The sequence below is a fragment of the Anomalospiza imberbis genome, chromosome 4, assembly GCF_031753505.1.
Source record: "Anomalospiza imberbis isolate Cuckoo-Finch-1a 21T00152 chromosome 4, ASM3175350v1, whole genome shotgun sequence".
NCBI classification, from domain to species: Eukaryota; Metazoa; Chordata; class Aves; order Passeriformes; family Viduidae; genus Anomalospiza; species Anomalospiza imberbis.
This window is the reverse complement of record NC_089684.1, coordinates 49,412,950-49,426,229: the sequence shown is the minus strand read 5'-3', so window position 1 is coordinate 49,426,229 and position 13,280 is coordinate 49,412,950. Positions and strand designations below refer to the sequence as shown.

General features: G+C 39.8%; 1 protein-coding gene and 1 long non-coding RNA gene across 5 annotated transcripts in view; both read left to right on the top strand.

The window, feature by feature from the left end:
* CTBP1 (C-terminal binding protein 1) overlaps nucleotides 1-13,280 on the top strand; it is a 181,458-nt gene that overhangs the window by 43,635 nt on the left and 124,543 nt on the right. The window lies entirely within an intron of this gene.
* On the top strand, nucleotides 1,633-4,469 carry LOC137472915 (uncharacterized). Its single transcript, XR_010998482.1, has 2 exons — nucleotides 1,633-2,345; nucleotides 2,742-4,469. It is a non-coding gene; the product is annotated as an uncharacterized lncRNA (long non-coding RNA).

The following is a 13,280-nucleotide window of genomic DNA, read 5'->3' as shown; positions in this document are numbered from 1 at the left end:
CCCAGAGCTGTTTTTAGTGTCTTTATTGCAAGTAGACAGATGGTGATATTTGGTTTCCTGTCAGTTTTAATGAATATAGATAGGAGTGATAAGAACATTTGCTTCGTTTAGCAAACTTCCTTTTCTGGCTTTTAATTAATGAAGTGCTCACTGGTGTGCCGCTGCTTTTGTATGTGCTACAGTAAAATCTTCTATACAACTCAACTCGTAGTGTCGGATAATGAAAAAAAGAGGATGAAAATAACTTTTTCCTCTCAAGATCCTTTAAAGTTTGCTTACCCAGACTTGGAACACTGCAGACATCAGCCATGGAACTGCTCGGACGAGCTGCCGTAGCAGCATTCTCTGTTGCTGCATATTTTGGTTGTATTTTGTTTTTATACCAAGAACCCAAAGGAAGTGGTCTGGGTTTGGTGCTCACTTAACCTTGGGTGAGGTTCAGCTCAGCTTTGGAGCAATTTGCTTCTCATGCAATTTCTTAAATAGAATATGGTCCAGAGCAGAAATTTGGTAAAATGAAAAAAACAAAAAACCTTGGATTTTCAACCTTTTTCCCCCCCTGCAATTTGTAATTTGTCCTGCCTTGGAGAGAACCAAAATATTAATCTTTAATGTAGATTTATTTTTTTTTCAAATAGTTTGATTTCTGTGTAAGCTTAGCACAGGCATTATTTTAGATTCTTGTAAACTATTTTAGAGTCCATTATTTTTAAGCTCTTTCTCCAGTGTTTAATGCTAAGGGGTTTTCCTTTCTTTTTGTGTATATTGAGGTTTTAATACTGAGGCAGGATCAGTCCTTGTAGGCAAAGTTGTTTAAATAGCTTCTGCTTTGCCATAACAGTTGGAATTCTTTAATGGTAAAAGTAACCGTGTCTGTGTGTGTAAAACATTGCAGTGGGTAAAGTCTGAATCCTGGCTGTGGATTTAAAATCTCTGCTTTAGCTTTGTAGCTCTAACAGGTCAAGATCTCACTAGATGGAGTGAAGGACCAGAAGGTGATCTTTAGGAACATTATTTTCTGAAGCATCTGACTACTGCTAATTTTGAAGAAACTGATTTTAAACCTGTTGTCTCTTAATATTCCTATTTCCTATGTTAAAAATGGACTAGATTTTGTACTTTTTTTGGGGACTTTTGTTTTGCTGTAGCCTTATAAGGGTAGGATTTGGTTCCCTGGTGGCAAATCTGTTCGGGGAAAAAAAAAAAAAACTTGGTTTATTTTAGCAAAGCTGTTTTAAAATACTCCAACAAGCCTGGCAGGAGGCAGAAATAGTTGTTATTTTATATTATTTCTTAGGTCTTTCTGAAAACGTCACAAAGTGCAAACCCTGTTCCTATGGAAAACTCTTCTCCCAGTGAAAGATACCTCCATTTTAAATGGGTTAAAACCAAACAGATTGTTTTCTCTGATGCATTTGGTGAAGGCAAATAGTCAGGTACGAGTACTGCATTTATTGCATGGATGGTATCACCTCTGCAAACAAGCAGTGGCTGAGATTTTGAGCGTGTCCTTTCCTTCCTTTCCTTCCTTTCCTTCCTTTCCTTCCTTTCCTTCCTTTCCTTCCTTTCCTTCCTTTCCTTCCTTTCCTTCCTTTCCTTCCTTTCCTTCCTTTCCTTCCTTTCCTTCCTTTCCTTCCTTTCCTTCCTTTCCTTCCTTTCCTTCCTTTCCTTCCTTTCCTTCCTTTCCTTCCTTTCCTTCCTTTCCTTCCTTTCCTTCCTTTCCTTCCTTTCCTTCCCTCCCTCCCAAAGGTCACAAGTAAGGAAACAAACCCATGAAAGGGTGTCTCAGAAGCAGCTTATGTTTAAATAAATCCTCACTTTCTGTGCTTGGTCTCCCTGTTGGTGGGTTTGCAGTTCTTGTGGCTGTGTTGGTTTGTGATGGGTGACGAGGAGGGATGTGTGAGCCATCTCAGGAGGGAGCATGGATCTCTGGGGGCAGCTGCAGCACGGTGCCTTCTGCTTCAGGACCTGGAGGACAGCTCACCTTCTTTGGGAACAAACCCAGGCATGCTCATCTACTCGGTTTTTACCATGGGGGTAAAACCAGAGTACATGCCTTTCTTCTGAACCAGAAATTAGCCCTGCTCCAGGCAGCAGTGCACAGTACCAGGGCCAGTTTTAATCTATTTTCCATGCAGAAGTAAATGTAAGCAAAAAATGCACGGTGGTGCCTCCTAATGTGTAGGCAAGAACATTTTAACATTGTTAGTTGCAATATTAAGGTTGTGCTTTCATCTCTTTCTGGTTCCTTGCCATCCTTCAGGAAACAGAACTGCGTGTCTTCTCTCTTATAATAATGCTTTCTGATGCCTCTAAGCTGGTGTTCCTCACTGTATTTGACATAGGTATTTGTGAGTTTTAGATGAAATCCACGCTTGAATTAATGGGAAAAATAAACACTTGGAATTCAGACTGAGTAAAATCTCCCTCTGGAAAGAGCCCATAGTCTGTATGTGTGGGGTTTCTTTTTTACTTTAGCATTTGCTTCTTATTCTCCGAATAATTGTAGTTGCATGTTCTCCTTTTCAATATTTGCCAAAATCTCCAGCAGTTCTTATTCTCTCATATCTCGTTCAGTCATGAGCCAGAAGGAAAGAAAGTCATCTGGAAAAGAAAACCCACAGGGCTTCATTCCCTTCCCACGCCCCATCATTTTCTCTGCACATATTTGAAGATGTGAAGCAATTTAGAGCAGCGTTCTCCATCGTTCCTTTTTCCTAACCCAATTCCTCTTCTTGCAGAGAGAAACAAAAGGAAGATACAGAAGAGAAGTTGAAGAAGAAAGGAAAGACAGAGGAAAAAATAGTGGAGAAAATCAGAACAGAGTTGGCTTTTCTAAAAGGAGTTGTCCAGGAAGCAAAATGAGCAGCTTCCCTCCTTTTTTTTTTTTTTTCTGTTTTTAGCCCATCCCAGATACTGCAATTCTGAGATTAGTGGGTCGGGCAAAAGGGCATAATTTATAGTGATTTCACAGTTGCTGTGGGTACAGGAGAACATAGTGGGAAGAATGGATTCAAGGAAATGTTGGCAGGTTCTCAGTGGAAAGCTCCCAGCTGAGCCCCAGGTTGCCATGCCCATCTTCTGCCATAAGATTTTGGGCTGTGCCAGCCAGGTGGGAGCTGGATCAGAGTGGGAATGGAGCAGATGGATGCTCTACTGGATGCTCTAGTGGATGAAGGGCAGCACATCTTAAGCACAGTGAATTTAGTATGGGAGAGGATGCATTTGTGAGAGCAGCTGGGGAAAGGATGGATCAACCCTTTGAAAAGCATTGTGGGGAAACAAAGAGCTAAGTACCCTGACCAGGGGGCATAATGGGATGAAATTTTTTTTCTGACAGATATTCTGAGTTTATTACTAAGGAACATTTCTTGTTTCCCACATGGACCTCCAGTTTTTGTTACGTTGCAGTGCTTTGTTTCCTCTGGCTGGTAGCATCAGCAAGGCTTGCATGGGATGTGCTGCACTTGGTCCAAGGACAGCAATCTGTGCATTACTGCTGAGAGATTAACTTGATCTTAACATCTGGAGACTAGGAGAGAGCACGTGCAGCAAGTTACAGTTTGAAGGTGCCACTGCAGAGAAACTTCTTCCAACAGATGTAGTGGCATTGCTGACATGGAAGATGGAAGGACAAACCACTTGGTTGTTCAAGTCTGCTTTCTGCAAAGTTTAGTTTTATTTGCTTTTCTTTTCCTGTTGGAGCCAGGTTGCTGTGTCCTGGTCAGGAGACGGTGCCATGTTTTTGGATGCTCCTAAAGCCCTGATGGGTCTTTCTGAATTCTGGTGCCCCATCTGCTCTTGGACAGGTGGAGCCCCTTGGATTAATATTCCCAACAGTTTCTGTCCTTGGATTATGCATGCCCAACATGCTTGTGTTGTCACCAGAGCCTGCAAGAAGAGCTTTTCTCTTGAGGAGGAAATGCCTGAACAGGAGATTTTTACATCTCTATGACACATTCAACTTGGCCACTTTGGAAATGTCACTGGGAGCAGTGTGTCCTGGTTGCTGATAAAGATTCTCTTCATCCAGCTGTGGCCTTTCAGGGCCAGCTGTTGGGAGATCACTGACCTGCATCCCTTGCTGGAGATGGGTTGTTTGTGAGGTTGGGCACTGTGCTTGCAGAAGAAAGGCAGTGTATGGGATGGGCTGTCCCTGATGGAGAGGGGGAGTGCAACACCTTGGGAGGATGATCTTATTTTTTTGCCTCCAGAAAAATAGTAAATTAATGCTTTTAGATCTGTAAAAGTGGTTGTGGGTACCAACATACAGCAGAATAGTTGGCTAGGTACATCTCGTGGTTTCAGCTCTTGAATGCAGAGGATGAAGCAGAAGCATCTGGGGGGTTGAGTTTTTATTTTAGATCAAATCTATGTTTCAGATTTTAGGACATATATGGGGGTCTGAACTTTATGGTATTGAACTTTTGTCCTTTTCATGAAAATAAAAAGACTGTTCTCTCTGTGAATATGCATGTGTTATTTTGGTTAAATAACTTGAGCTCTTTATTCATATGATTTGAAATGTTTTGGAATTATTGCTAAAAAAATCAACCCAACTTTCCGAAGGATTTTGAAGGAAAAAAATTAATTTCTCTGAAAGCAGTAGCTCAGTCATCAGCAGGTCTGTTCTGAGAATGAGTGTGTACAGCCCACACAGGGCACATTTGATTGTTGGATAGACATCAGTAACTGGTATTTTTCTTCACAAAAGACCCTTTTTCCTTAATACTGAAGACCTGTATAGTCCATTTTTTCAAAAAGAGCATCTGAAAAACTGCTTTAGAAATGTTAGTTATTATCAAACACAAACTTTGGAACATTTTAATTTTTCTAAATTACAGTATCAGTGCAAAGACAATAAATTGGAACTGAAGGATGCTTTCCAATTTCTCCGTGCTTTAGACAAAACATTTGTGCATCTGTTTCTTTTTTATGTATGTTGAAAGTGCCATATGGAGGGGTCACTCAGTGTTTCAACTGGCAGATGAAATAGGCTAGAAGTAGGAAGCAACTCTAAACCAAAGGGTTTTTCAGCAGAGGAAAAGCCCAAGATTTGCTTTTGTCCTGTGGTGGACATTTACACTGTTGACTAATAATTATGATTTTTAGTATTCTAACAAAGAGACATCAGTAGGCGATTTTTTGTCAGGGGGAAAAAGATGACATATGTAGGAATAATGCTGTCTATAAAAGGCAGAAAGCTTGAAGGCAAATACACTGAGCTGGAAAATGGTGATCTTTATCCTTAGTAAACAAAATGTAGGTGAGCAACTGCAATTGCATCTTTTACACACAAATGTGGAAAAAATCCCCTTCAGTTGTGCCCGAGTTGCCAAAGCCAATTAAATGCAGGGGCTTAAAGAGAAAGATGATGAAAAGAATAAGGGAAGAAAATTACAAGTATTTGGCAAAAGCCTGGTGGGGGAATGTAGTTGTCATAAATTCCATTGGGAAAAGTGTAGTAGATGACTTCATGGTCATAAGATGATGTTGTTCCTCCTCAGTTTTGTAACTTGCAGAGTAGAAGAAGCACAACTTAAATCTGTCCAAAAAGGCTCAGGAAGAGTGAGGACAAATATCTGTTGATGCTCTACTGTGAAGCAGGGGCCTGACTGCATTATCTGCTGAGGGGAAAAATTATAGATAGATTGCTGAGATCTCAAGGGAGGATGGAGAGCAAAGTGATGGTTCTGCTTTGGTCTTAACCACTACATGTTCTGCACCTTTGCAAAACTGAATATTAGTTTCATCTTGGAGAAACTCGGAGTGTGAGCTGTCCCCAGCAGAGTGATGGAGTTTGCTCAGATCAAGGAACAGGATGGGCAGAGGAAAGAGCAGGATCTGAACCTGGGTGGATGCTGGAGGAGGAGGGCTCAGTTCTGGGAAGGAAAGGCATGTCAGAAAACAGAGTTAGGAAGTGATAGCCTTGGGAAGGTCAGAGCTGGAAAAAACCAGAAGTGGTTAACAGTGGGAAGGACACGAGTCTGAGGGGGATGAGACTGCTCTGGATGCATTGGGTGAGTAGGAGTTTAGCACTGACCACAGTTTGCCAAGCAGAGGTGGTGAAAACTGGAATACAGGGCTCGAAGTGGAAGTGCTTGCTTCCTTAAAAAGGATTTCTCCTTCATATTTTTAGACCTCTAGTGGATTCTTGGTTTGAGAATAATTGTGGTTATTTTCTTGTTCTTTTTTCTCTCTCTTGTTCCGACCAAAAATAGAATTTTATGTAACAATCAAAGGCACGAAGTTTATTTCTTAAAGGAGGTGTTTAATGCTAACACGTCAGGACAATGTTTTGGTTTTGTTTCTGTTCCATTCCTCCAACCAAGAGAAATCACATGAAATTTATCATTAAATCAGAGGCATAAAAGGTTTTCTCAGCAGAACATGGTGTCAGTACTTTGACTTAGAAAGGAGTTGTGCAATTCCACGCTGTATTTTTCCTCTTGCAATCCACTTGTCACAGTATGTTGATTCCCATTATGAGCTCATGCTTCGGGAAATTGTGCCACTTTCTTTTAATTTTAATTTTTTTTATCACAGGATTTTCAAAGTGAGTATATCTGCTCCCTATAATTTCAAAGCAGAGAAAGAGACTTCCTAGGGCATGTTCTAGCCTTTCTATTTCTGTAACAAAGATCTGCAACTTGGTGGTAGAAGACAAATGATTCATTTTGTCAGGAAAATACCACTTTTCTAAGTGGTTGTCAGGGCATGTCTGGAGCACATTCAGAAAGATTAAAAGCAATCATCTTATGTAAACGTTCAGCAGGACTCTGGGAAGCAGATAAGGAATCAACAGTCAAGAAACTTTGGATGGGTTGCAATAAATATATTGTCCTATATATTTCCATAGTGATGTGGGCTTGTAAATTGTGAGGCCAATTGCAAGGAAATACTGAATGTTGTTTTATACCAATAAACAGATTTCTGCCTGGGTTTCATTGCTTAAAGAAGTGTTGAGTAAATGTAATGTAATTTTTTTAAGCAAACCAGGTTGCAGTGAGAGGAAATATTACTTAAAACTCCAAGTGATTTCATGGAACTGCCATGGAAAGTCACTCAAGATTTATCAGCAAGATATTTTGATGAATAAAATATGTGTGTTGCTTTATACTTTTATCATGAATCAGGAAAACCCCTGCAAGAGGCACAGGAAGAGCAACTGTATTTTACATCTTGTCCATTGTTCCCTTTTAGTTTGGCTCTGTGCCCTTCTAGTAAAAAAATGTGTTTCTATAAATTCGCATTATATATATTTGCATCACAATTATATATATGTAAATTATATCAAGCTATCAAATGCTCTTGGAATTATTCATTCTTCATGCCAAGATGTGTTCATGATAAGCTGTAGACAGTTTTCAGAGAACTATTAGAAATACTTTCATGAGCCTTTTCCCCTCAGTTTTGGTGTTTTTCCAGAAAGAAGCCATTGCCTCTTTTATTCATAATTTCATGTGATTATCTGTCATTGTCCCAAAAGGATTCTGACAGAAGGTTGTCCTAATATGAAAGGCTTTTTAGCTGGCAGTGGCAGGAGGGGAGTGAGGCACTGAATTCCCACATGCTCACAGTGGAAAAAGTCTGATGGGAGCCTTTGACCTGGGGTTGTCTTGGATGTAGGGCCACTCTTTGGAAATTACTGCTTGAATTTGGAAATTGTGCCTTTTCCACCTGGCCCAGTGCTAACCCTTCGTGCTCATCCAGCAACTTCAGCATTGCTGGTCCCCTGGTCCCTTCGAAAACGTGAATTTTGAGTTTCATTTCAACACATGGCACGCCAGGTAAGAGAAAAGGAAAACTGGTACAGGCTCTTCATGGTACAATTCTGCCTTTTTTACACCAGGGATGCACAGCTCGAGATGAGTACTGTTAAGTCAACACTTTTTTTCTTTTGTTAGCTTTTTCATAGCACTGGTTTATTTTTGACAGATGAAGATGTCAAGCCCTATACAGGAATTCAGCATTTTTTGCCCAACTCCTCATTTCGTTTTAGGTCTCTTTGCAAACCTGTTTTTGTCTTGATCCAACCAGATCTCATGGTGGCCTATCAGGAGTTTGTTACCTTCTTCATCCAGTTTAATGCCAGCACTTCTTGAGTGCTTCAAGGAATCCACACTGGTTTATTTAGTAATTGTAAATGGCTTTGCATCTCTTGACTGTTTTCATCACAAGCTGTTAATAAATCTTGACCTCAACTTGGATTTGGTCTTCTAGTTACTTGTGTTGCAGCATCATTCCATCACTGGTGGTACTGTAGGTTCAAAGCGTTCCCTGAACTGGACCAGTACATCCATTTTCCAAATCATTAGGAAGTAGAATTGTACCAATTGCATTTTGGAGCCCTGTTTTGAGAAGGAGGTTGGGTTGGACCGGATGATCTTGTTCTCCTTTCCAGCCAAAGTTGTTGCAAGATTTTATGCTGAGGTTTTCTCTTAATCCTTTGTTGGCTGTTTCTTCTTCCCAGGTTATTGCTGTTCCACTGGTTATCCTTGGTGGTGTGTGGATCCAAAGCCACTCTTGGTATTCAGCATTGACAATTAGTTTAGTAGACTGGTGTTTGTTTATTAATCACTTTTAATATTTACTGTGCCCTGTTACCAACCAGAGATCTTCTCTGGTTCATTTATCATAGACTTGACTGAAATCAAGGTTCACCAGTGAGGTTCCTCTACCCAGGCTCTGTAGATCTGATCCTGCATTTCCTTAGCTCTGTGCCCTTTTTCGATGGGATCCTTATGGTACCTACATCAGAGGCTGAAGCTGGTTTCTTGGGTGGTCACAGGTCTCCTTGTCAGGTTTCACTTCTCCTTGGTGCTGTCAGTCCTCTCCCAAGCATCCCAGCTCTTCACTTCCACAGCTCTCGGAGCTGGAGTTGGTGTTTTTCGTGCGTTGCAGCAGCCCTGCTGCTTTGATTTCTTTGATCTGGCTGCAGCGTTTTATCAGAGAGATGGAATTTAAATTTCAAATTTACACTTGTTTGTAGAGTTTGTCTTGATAAATGCACTTGTAGTTAGGTAAATCACTGTTCATTGAAAAGCTGTAATGCAGGAAATCTGCAAGGATGATGATGAGTGTTACACTGCAAGGTGAAAATGTGACTTTTGATAAGGGTGGAGGTCCCTGGAGTGATTGGAAAGCACTGTGTTGTCTGCCCAGTGTTAGAATGGGGATGGAGGGAGGAGTGGCTGCTGAGGGTTTGTTAAGAGCTGAACTGGCTGGTTCCTCAATTTTGCTGGCAGAAGATGCTGTCCCATCATTGTGCAGCAGTCTGGGGGGCAGAGGATTTGCCTCTCAGGTGGGGAAATGGGTAGGGTAAAGCACATCAGGGGCTTAACAGACTGCTGAGGGGAAGGTAATTCCTTCCCTTAATTTTATAAATCTGTTTTATTCTTAAAAAATAATACAAGTTGACTTTGGCATTTGTTAGAATTTAGAAAATAATAAATGCAAATGAAAAGACAGCTGCTGACAGTGCCAGGTTGTTGTGTATGTCCGTTTTAGTAATAAGTATAGCACACCAGAACTTTGTGTATTTTTATTCATATTTATTCCTAAAAATTGGATAATTGGCTGCTCATACTTTCTTGGAAATTCTTGGTTTTGCTCAGTGAGTTCTCTTTAGACTACATACAGTTTGAGTGGCTTTACTTGATAGTAAATGTAATTTCAGAGCAGTAATGCCTCCCAAGGATAGGAATAAAGCTGTGTTTTAGTAGTTACCTTATTTTTGTGGACACTTGTTTTCAGGGAGATAGAGAAATCTTCTTCTTTTTCACAAAGGAAATGGAAAATCTTTTAATGGTAAATTTTAAAGGAAGACACTTTAAACAAATAATCCAAGGAATTGCAGATCCTTTTACTTTTGTTGGGTGTTGTAAGCTTGACCTAATTTTGAATATCATTGTGGCTTCAAGTATGGAAAAAAAAAAGCAAACCAGGAAAAACAAAACAAAACAAAACAAACCCACCAAACCAAAAACCCCCCAAAAATTAAAAAAGGAAAAAAAAAACCCTCCTATTGAGAACTTAATTCTGGAGACATTCCAGCATGGGCTACTATTTCACATACATATTTTATAGTCCTAATTCATATTGAGGGCAAAAAGAGCATTGTTATAATGGTACGTATGACTTAGATTAAATATGCTATTTAAATGGAGCACTCTAAAGGGTATGAAAGGGTTTATAAGTTTATTTTTATTCTGAGTTGTTACTAGAGCTGGTTAAGAGAGCTGAAAAACGTCTCATTTGCAACTGTTTTTCTTGCTATTGCCAAATATTGTCATTCCCCCTCTTCCTCCCCTTGCCTGCAGGTTTTGAAAGGAACCAAAATTAACATGCCTGTCCTTATTAATTATGCTTTCTATTTACACAGTGTGCTGTAGTGACAAAATGAGTTTCCTGTTGTCCCAATATCTTTCTGTCACCACAGCTCTGGGAATAATATTGTTTCTTTCTCTTCATCCATGGAGTCAAACCCATTTTAAAAATTTTTAATTAGTAAGGTGGAATCTGAGGAATAAAGGTGTGAAAATATCTTTTTTGAAAATACAATTTTTTGAAGATTGAGGAATCTTGCTCCTGTTTGCAGTGACAGGAATGTGAATGGTGCATCAGGGGCCTTACTGATTGAGGAAGATGTTCTTAAAATGATGCTATTGCTGCAACTCAAGACACTTGGTTTCAGTGGTGCCCAGTTTAGCTCTCAGGTTTAGCTTCAAAAGGTTGTGAGTAATTTTTTTGTGTGGTATAAATTACTTTCTGTTGATTACTTACAACTTCTTTTTGCCTCTACTAATAGTTTGCCATGTTTAAAAAAAACAACAGCGTGGGTTGAAACTATAGAAAATTAAGTTGTCTGCACAGATTTATAGTATATAAATTGTCAAACTGCAGGATCTTTTTATGGAATTATTTTTAATGAGGGTAATAGTGTTGATTTAACAATCTAGGTTTGTCTATAACATTTGACTTGATACCATACAACTTACTAAATAGAAAACCAGAATGATGCAAAATGAACACTCTAAAGATGAAGTGGATTAAAAATGGGCAGTTTGTACCAGAGTCCTGTAGAGAATTTTTTGTCTTAATCCTTGCTGACATTTTTATCCATGATGTGGAAAGAAAACTGTAAAGACATCATTGATGTCTGTTGTTGAGAAAAGATGGAGATTAGTGAAGACAGGAAGTCATAGGCACAGGTAGCTCTGGATCACCTGGTTTGATGGGGTTATTTTAATATATGATTTAATAAATTGGAGGATGAAATCTGATACACAAAAGCAAAAGCTGCATGTCATTCTTGCAGTGTACTCTGCTCTGTCTGGACTTCCAGAGCTGCCATTTCAGAGCCATGGCCAAAATGAGGTATCACTCCCAGTTCAGGCACAGGGAATTGCTGCTCCAGGGGAGCTGAGAGCTCGGTCCCTCCACCAGGCGGGGAAGGTTTTGGAAAAGATGCACAAGGATGATTTAAAGGCCATGTCATTTGAGACAGAAGAGAGATACTTGCCTAATCCAAGATGAAAACAAAAAATTGTCCAAGGTATGGTAAGTTGGGCAAATTTAAGCTAGATACAAGATGATACTGTTTAACCTCAAGAGTAATCCCTCAGTTTATCAGCGCTGAGGGGTGTGGAGAGGATGCCTAACACAGCCTGGAGAAAATGGGATAAGTGTGCAGGAGTTTGGGGATGGAACCATATGATTTTCAGCAGTAGAAAGTAAAGGTCCTGTCACCTGCAGCTCCCTGCAGAGGAGCTCTCAGTGGAGGAGCATCATCCAGTGGATTCTGCGTGGGAAGGAGTGAAGATGCTTTGGGCTGAAGTGTATGTTGTAAATAAGAAACAAGAAAGGTGAAAAAGAGTGAGTGAGCTGTGCAGTGGCAAGCAGGAGAAAAGGGCTGCAGGGAGATTTTCTGTCATTTTCAGACTTTGTTTTGAAGGACAACCGTAGTACCTTAAGAAAGAAGAAGCAAGCAAAACCCCACAAAAATCACAAGCATTTTAAATACTGCGAATTCCTAGATGTGAGGATAAAACCCTACTGAGTTTCAGAATTTAACAATTAAAAGTGAGCAGCCAAGGCATTTATCTTGTTTCTGTCGCCTGCTGTACCTAACTTTGAGAAGCTTTGTGATTATTCCCCAAAAATCTTTAATATCCAGAAATCCCATGTAGTTTGGCTGGTCTTTTACACTGAATTGCAGCAGTTGCATACAACCTACTGTGCCAGTGCTGGGAATACTTAATTGTGGGGTAAGGAAATATTCATTACAGCATCTTCAAATGTGCAGAGTTAAGAAAACACAATGGGAACAGATGAGCAGGATTCCCACAGCCGGTCCCTCCCCGGGGTCCACGGCAGCATGGGTGGTTTGGCATGTGAGTGAGATTATTATTTTTATTATTGCTTTAAAGCTGATATTAAATCAAAGATTGTACAGGGGCTTCTGCCAACCAAAACAAAAACATTTATAATCCAAGTGGGGGCCTTCAGGGGTGCATCAGAAATGAAAGTTTGCAAAATTATTCAAGTATACATGAAACAGCTGGAACTGCTTTGGGTTATGTTCTTGGTGTTTTGAGGTAATGCTGTGAAAATCAAATATGTTTATTAGTTTCATAAGCTTTGTGCAGGATTTTCACTAGGACCACTTAATAAGCAGTTTACATTTGGAGATCTTTTTGTAAATGATATCTCACAGTTTTAATTTCTCTGATATCTATCACTGTAACCAATTCTGAAATTAGAGATGGAATCTTCTTCTGAAAATTAAACCTCAGTTAATTTCAATTGGAAGGAAACAAGTGCTTCAGAGAACTGTATTTGGAGAATTAAATGTTTATTATTGTTTGAAAGCTTGGGGATATCCTGCTTGAAATAAGTTGAGAGTTCACTGGCACCCACCCACTTTCCATTCCTTCCCTCACACTGGGGAGTTTGGTCTTTTTTTTTTTTTTAATGCAGTCTTATAAAGGGATTTTTGCAAAGCAAAAGTAGTCCTCAGCATTTCTGTTTATTAAATGCAATAGCAAAACCAAAACCACTGTGAGCATTGCAGGTAGGTGTAACCTCTGGTCTTTTGCAGAGAAGAAACAGTCTGGATTTCATTAGGTCTTGCTTCAGACAGCTCTCATCTAATTAGGAAAATAAAACCCCAAAGTAGATACACCAGAAAATCAGCATAAAGATTTTCAGTGGAAGGACTATAAAGTTTGGAGTTAACATTTTAGAAGGCTGATCAGGACTCAGCATTCACTGCAAGT